The 6,019-nt window shown below is 47.3% G+C and overlaps 1 protein-coding gene across 2 annotated transcripts in view; it reads right to left on the bottom strand.

Annotated features, from left to right (window-relative positions):
* FAR1 (fatty acyl-CoA reductase 1) overlaps nt 1-5,316 on the bottom strand; it is a 36,734-nt gene extending 31,418 nt beyond the window's left edge. For both annotated transcript variants that reach the window (XM_068398684.1, XM_068398682.1), the window contains exon 1: nt 5,213-5,316. The gene's annotated coding sequence lies outside the window, so the exon portion shown is untranslated. The remainder of the gene's footprint in view (nt 1-5,212) is intronic.
* Nucleotides 5,317-6,019: the final 703 nt, after the last annotated feature.

The following is a 6,019-nucleotide window of genomic DNA, read 5'->3' on the forward strand; positions in this document are numbered from 1 at the left end:
CTGTGTTACCTTTTAAAGTTATTTATGGCAGCAAATTACTGAAGAACTACATCATAATTGTGTTTAAAAAAAAAAAAAAAGTTAAGAAGTAGATGTAGTTCCCAGTGGAAATTCAGTTTGACCTCTAACACATAACAGGCTGGAGCAGGTCCAGAAAAGGATACCTACCTTGCAAGACAACATAGCAAAGCCAAATTTAGCATTTTAAGGTTGATATTTAAGTGTCAGCAATCATTTTATATAGTTTTAGAGCGCAACTTGCATGGTTGCAATAGCTGAATTGTACCTATTAACCAGCAATACATATTTTCCAGTTGTCCAATGACTTGTTAATAGCTACCTCTTCAAACATGCAGACAGATAACTCCTATCAAACACAAAATGGTCTAATGCACACTTTGGAATATCTGAATCCCTGTATCACAGCTACTTTTTTGAGCTAATAAGTAATAACAGTCTAGAAAAAAGAAATATGACTGTTGAAAGGATTAATGTGAGTTCTGTAAAGAATTCTTGCTATAGAACAGGGATGATCAAAATTACCAGATGACTTGTAGGGATAAACAGCCTTTGGTAGAAGCAGCTTCTGTTAAGCTGCTACAGAGAAACTGATGCTAGGATACTTCTAAATTTACAGGTTCAGGGCTAAACCAACAGTGACACTTTGAAAATACTGCTTATTTGAAGGGTGCTGGCCTTCGATAAATCAAGAGCTTCTAAGCACTTCAGCAAAAAAAGCCCACACTCCAGGATCCTCGCCAACATTCCCCATCTTGTAAAAAATTCTAGTGTCCAAGGCTGAGCAAGTGCTATTATGGAGCAAACAACAGCAGCTCTGTTTGTCTTCAGAGCTACTGCAGCAATATTTAACTCATTGCTTCAGAGGTCTCTATGACTTTAAAAAAAAAGACAATTCTGTTTTTAACAGGAAAAAGATCAGTTCGCAGATTTGTCCAAACACAGATCAAGATGCTTAAAGATCTGCTTTCCAAGTGCCAGGAATGTCAGCTGCAGTTCCACTGAATGTTTAAATGCTAAATCCAGCAACTGGAAAGAGTGTGCATGTTAAATCCTTGTCAGAGATTAAATGTTTGTCACCGATAAACTAGAAAACAGACCATTAGGTCAACAACATGCTCCCTCCAAATTCAATTGTATTGAGATTATCACTCACAGGAAACAGAAAACATGTATTTCCCAACCTCTCAAGCATCAGCAGCAAGCTACAAAGTTCTGCAAAAATACAGCCTGACAAACTAATTTCCCCCTTTTCCTCCAACAGCTTGAACCTAGTACTAGCAGCAGTACAAGAGAAAAAAGGTCTAGAAGTAAGGTGGAAGAAACATTTTATTTATGTATATTCAGGAGATAAAGTCCATCTAGACATCAAATCTGAATGCACCAAATATTTTTAACCACCACACACACATGCATCCACATCAGACAAAAATCATTACAGAAGTCCCTCATTTAGAGCTTCAGCTGCCACATTGCAAGGAGACCATAACAAGCCAAAAAAAAAAAAAAAAATTAAGAACTAGAGAGATTCAGACAACAAAAGGAAGTAATATTTAACTCATCTAAACAAGGTTACTGCCAGAAAGACAAGTCTGGGTCATATCATGATATCATGTGTCATTTCAGTTGGTGCCTTGTTTCCACAAAAGTACATCAATGAATGCTATCAGCAGAATGTCCACATTTTCAACAACCACAAGGGTCAATGATCTGCCCTATTTGGACAATACCTATCTAGCGTATCACCAAAGGATGACAGTTTGTTTGTCTTCACGGTCCAAGGTTATACCCATTGAGAAACCTTATCTATGAAAGATACTGTTTTAGAAGATGAGTAGAGACTGAAATGACGGAAGAGAGTATTTCCTGCTATAAACTGCTTTTGGTGTAAGTTAACCTTAAAGCATACCTATTCCAAACGTCACAATCACGTAGAAAATGTGTGATTCTTCACACAGCTAGCAGAAAGACAAGCTTATACATGTTTTAGACTTCATCAACATTCTTATCTACTCTCTGCAAGGTCATTTTCTTTACTAGCTGTAAGCCACAGTCCCCTGCAGAATAAACCTGCCAAGAAAATTTAACACATCTCCAGGAGCTGGGAAACACATTGCCAGGTTTGGAGGCTAATTAGATCAACAAAGTTTTGAAGAACTGTCAAAATGGGTCCATTAATTCAACATTAGCTAGCCAGTCTTTGCCTTATGCCTGGTAGTATGCCAGATGGTAAGTGTCTCACTGCACTTTCTAGACAAGTAACTGGAGTGCTGTCAGTGCAGTACTAAGTTCTCTCATGTATACCAATGCACCTTTATTGATGATCTCTACAAACAAGCGAAAAACAAAACTAAATCAATCTGAAACATTATATCCAAGTCATCATAACTGCATTATAAATGCCACCAGAAGACCCAAAGCTGTATGTGGAATACAGCAAACTTGTGGCTGACACTCAGTATATTAGAGAACTTCTGAAAAACAATATTGATGTTTCAAACTAGTTATAGTCTTCAATCTTGAAGATGTTCAAAGAGACTAACCTACTACCAATGAAGATATTTGTCTACGTTAAATCATTTATCTATTGCTACACTATACCACTTATAGTAACTAACACAGTTAGGTCAAAGTTTACATAACTAAGCATACAGCCTTACGTCCACAAATAAAGTAGACTTGGTTTAAAAAAAAAAAAAAATTCTCCTCACTATTCCTAACCACAGAAATATACTAGATACTGAAAGTTTTTCCTGGACTGTATGTTCCTCAAGTTACGTTCCTCTTGGATATAATACTACCTCTGGCAGTACACACATTCAAGGTAAGGAGCATTAGTAAATTGATTTAGGAAGACAGTGAATTTGGACTAACTAACCCATGATGACCCAATAATTTATTAGGAGAATTCAGCCCAACCCACAAACTATTCCATTTGCCAGTTGAAGACACCCTTGTGAAAAGTAAGATACTTTGAAGTCAGGGCTGTGCCTGACTTTCTGCCCCACTCTCCCTCATATATGTATATATGCTTTACCTTCTGTTCTTAATGGATAAATCTTTTTTTATGCTGCTGAAAACTAGAGAATGCCTAGGTGAACATATAAAAAATAGGAACATGGGTAACCACTAGTGAGTTTTTGTGAGATGGTGCTTTTCTAGGCAGCTTTGTTCTTGAGACGCATTAGTTATTCTTCACAGGGTTTAGGACTGCTTTTAAAGGGAGGGTAGAAAGTAAGGATGCCAATGGCATCCTGGCCTCTATTAAGAATAGTGTAGCAAGCCAGTCTAGGAAAGTGATTGTCCCTCTGTACTTGGCACTGGTGAGGCTGCACCTTGAATACTGTGTCCAGTTCTGGGCCCCGCACTTCAAGAAAGATGTTGAGATGTTGGAGCGAGTCCAGAGGAGGGCGACCAAGCTGGTGAAGGGTCTGGAGGGTCTGACCTATGAGGAACGGCTGAGGGAGCTGGGGTTGTTTAGCCTGGAGAAGAGGGGGCTCAGAGGTGACCTTATTGCAGTCTACAACTACCTGAAGGGAGGTTGTAGTGGAGTGGGAGTCGGCCTCTTCTCCCAGGCAACTAGCGATAGGACAAGAGGACATAGCCTCAAGTTTCGCCAGGGGAGGTTCAGGTTGGACATTAGGAAGCATTTCTTCTCGGAAAGGGTCATTAGACATTGGAACGGGCTGCCCAGGGAGGTGGTGGAGTCACCATCTCTGGATGTGTTTAAGAAAAGACTGAACATGGCACTTAGTGCCATGGTCTAGTTGACATGGTGGTGTCACGGCAATGGTTGGACTCGATGATCCCTGAGGTCTCTTCCAACCTGATTGATTCTGTGATTCCTACAAGAGCTAGAACTCAGGAAGATGAGAAAGGACCCTTTGGTTTATAGTTAACAGGAGGACATTTTTAGTAGTCAGGTGTGATTTTTAAACCATTTATATTTAAGGGAAGGGTACAAAAATAGGGTAGAAAAGCTGAACAGAGACCCTAGAAATATATACCTCATACATAAGCTCCAAATTGCTGAAATAATGGTATCTCAGTTACAAAGCACAGACATGATACACAAATTGGAGATCAAGAAGTTGTAGCCTGCTACAGTATAGAGGGATGCCACAGATAGTAAAACTCCTACATGCTCCACTCCTGATTTAATTACTATTGAAACAGTTATTAACATCACAAACTTTCAGTTGCTAAAGCTGTGAAATAGGTTAAATAAAATTAAAGGTTTCTGTTTCCATGGGACTCAAGCTGGTTTCAATTACAAGTTTGCTACCAATCAGTATTATCTCTGCAATTAGCCACATTTTAAACTTCACTCAATAAAGTCTTTCTGTAGACCCACACAGCTCCTGCTCCCCAAGGACTCCAAGCCCCTACCCAGAGTGAGGGGGTGCTGCACAAACTACGAGCTATCACAGCTCTCAATCTACTGTTTCCTGACGCACGGACCCGTCGAACCGGGACTCCTATTTGAAGAAACGGACCATTTCGGTTCCCTTCCCCGTACATTCTTCTAAGCCGGAGATAAACTCGTGGCCTTTTCCTGTAAGTCTATTCTTTGCACTCGCCGCAACTACGTGGGCTCTGAGAAAGGGGAACTACCGTGACAGTACGAGCGAGCTGGGGGAAGCCGGAGCTGCTTCGCAGGAAGAGCCGGCGCGCCGCTGCCCGCGAGAGGCCCATCCAGCGACGGGAGGACAGGGCAGATGGAGAGGCGGGCGGGCGAAGAAGGGAGCGGGGAGATGCGTGGTACCCTCCGGCTGCGGGCCCAGCGGCAGGTGGAGCGGGCCGCCACGGACTGCAGGGCTTTCGGCCTCGCCCACGCGAGAGCGCAGCCCGGCCGTGCCGAGACGGCCGCCCGGAGAGGCGTTTGGGGCTCCCTTTTCTAAGCATCGATTCCGGCAACGGAGCTCCCCGCCTGTAACGCGCCTCCGGCCTGGCCGCCTGCCCGCCACCACGACGCCCCTCAGAGCTCCCTGTCCCCAGCGCCCGCCTGCCTTCCTCCCGCTCCCCCCCGCCTGCCCGCCCTCCCTCCTCAGAGCCCTCCCGGAAACGCGCTGTGGAGGCCGGCTCCCTCCGCGCCCCCCTCACGGACCGCAGGAGAAGATGGAGCGGCTCAGCCCGCGGCCCCCAGCCGCGCCGGCTCGCCCCGACTTCCCACCGCAGCTCGGGCGGCCGCTACCTGCTCCGAGCGGCGTCCCCCGCCGCACGCCGCTACCCCACAGCCCGCGCTATCCCCCACTGCTCTGAGGGGCTCGGACAGCGGTCCTAGAAGAGGCGCTCTCGTTGGCCGCTGCACAATCGCTACCCGCCCGCCGATTGGCTCCTCGCTCCGCCGCTCGGAGGGACGAGGACGCCGGGGGTTGGCGGCTTCCAGGAGCCCCACCCAGTGCCGCGGCCCGGCGGGTGGGGCGGCTGGTCGCGTGCGGGGGCTCCAGGCGCGGGAAGGGCGGGGGGAGCGGCGGGGAGTTGCGCTGCCGCCGCCTCAAACACGCGCGCGACCCGCTCGCCCCCCTGCGCGCCGCGTGGAGTGTCGGGGGCGCTCCCCGGTGACGGCCGCCGCCGCCGCCAGGCCGCTGTGGGGGCGGCGCAGGAGGCGCCAAACCGTCCTGCGGCGGCCTCCGTCCCCGCCGCGCTGTGAAACCGCTCCCCCGCGGTCCCCAGGCCTGCGCCGCGGCACCGTGGCAGCGCGGTGGCCGGTCGCTGTCCCGCCGCAGGCCACCGCCGGAGGAGCCCGCCCTGGCTGCTCGAGGCCGCGCTTCGCGCCGCACGCGAGCGCAACGCGGGCCCGTCGCGCTGCCGCGAGGGTGTGTGGCTATGGCTGCTTTGTGCTGACACCTGAGAGAGACACCCAACGACTCATCACTTGCCACAGTGATTGCACTCGTTTCTGTTAAATTTCTAAAACTTCGAATACTGAGATACCAAGTCAATTCTGGTTGAAATCAAAAAACAACTGAGTCCAAAACTGACTGAGGGTTTACAAAGC

This window comes from Nyctibius grandis, chromosome 4 (genome assembly GCF_013368605.1).
Source record: "Nyctibius grandis isolate bNycGra1 chromosome 4, bNycGra1.pri, whole genome shotgun sequence".
NCBI classification, from domain to species: domain Eukaryota; kingdom Metazoa; phylum Chordata; class Aves; order Nyctibiiformes; family Nyctibiidae; genus Nyctibius; species Nyctibius grandis.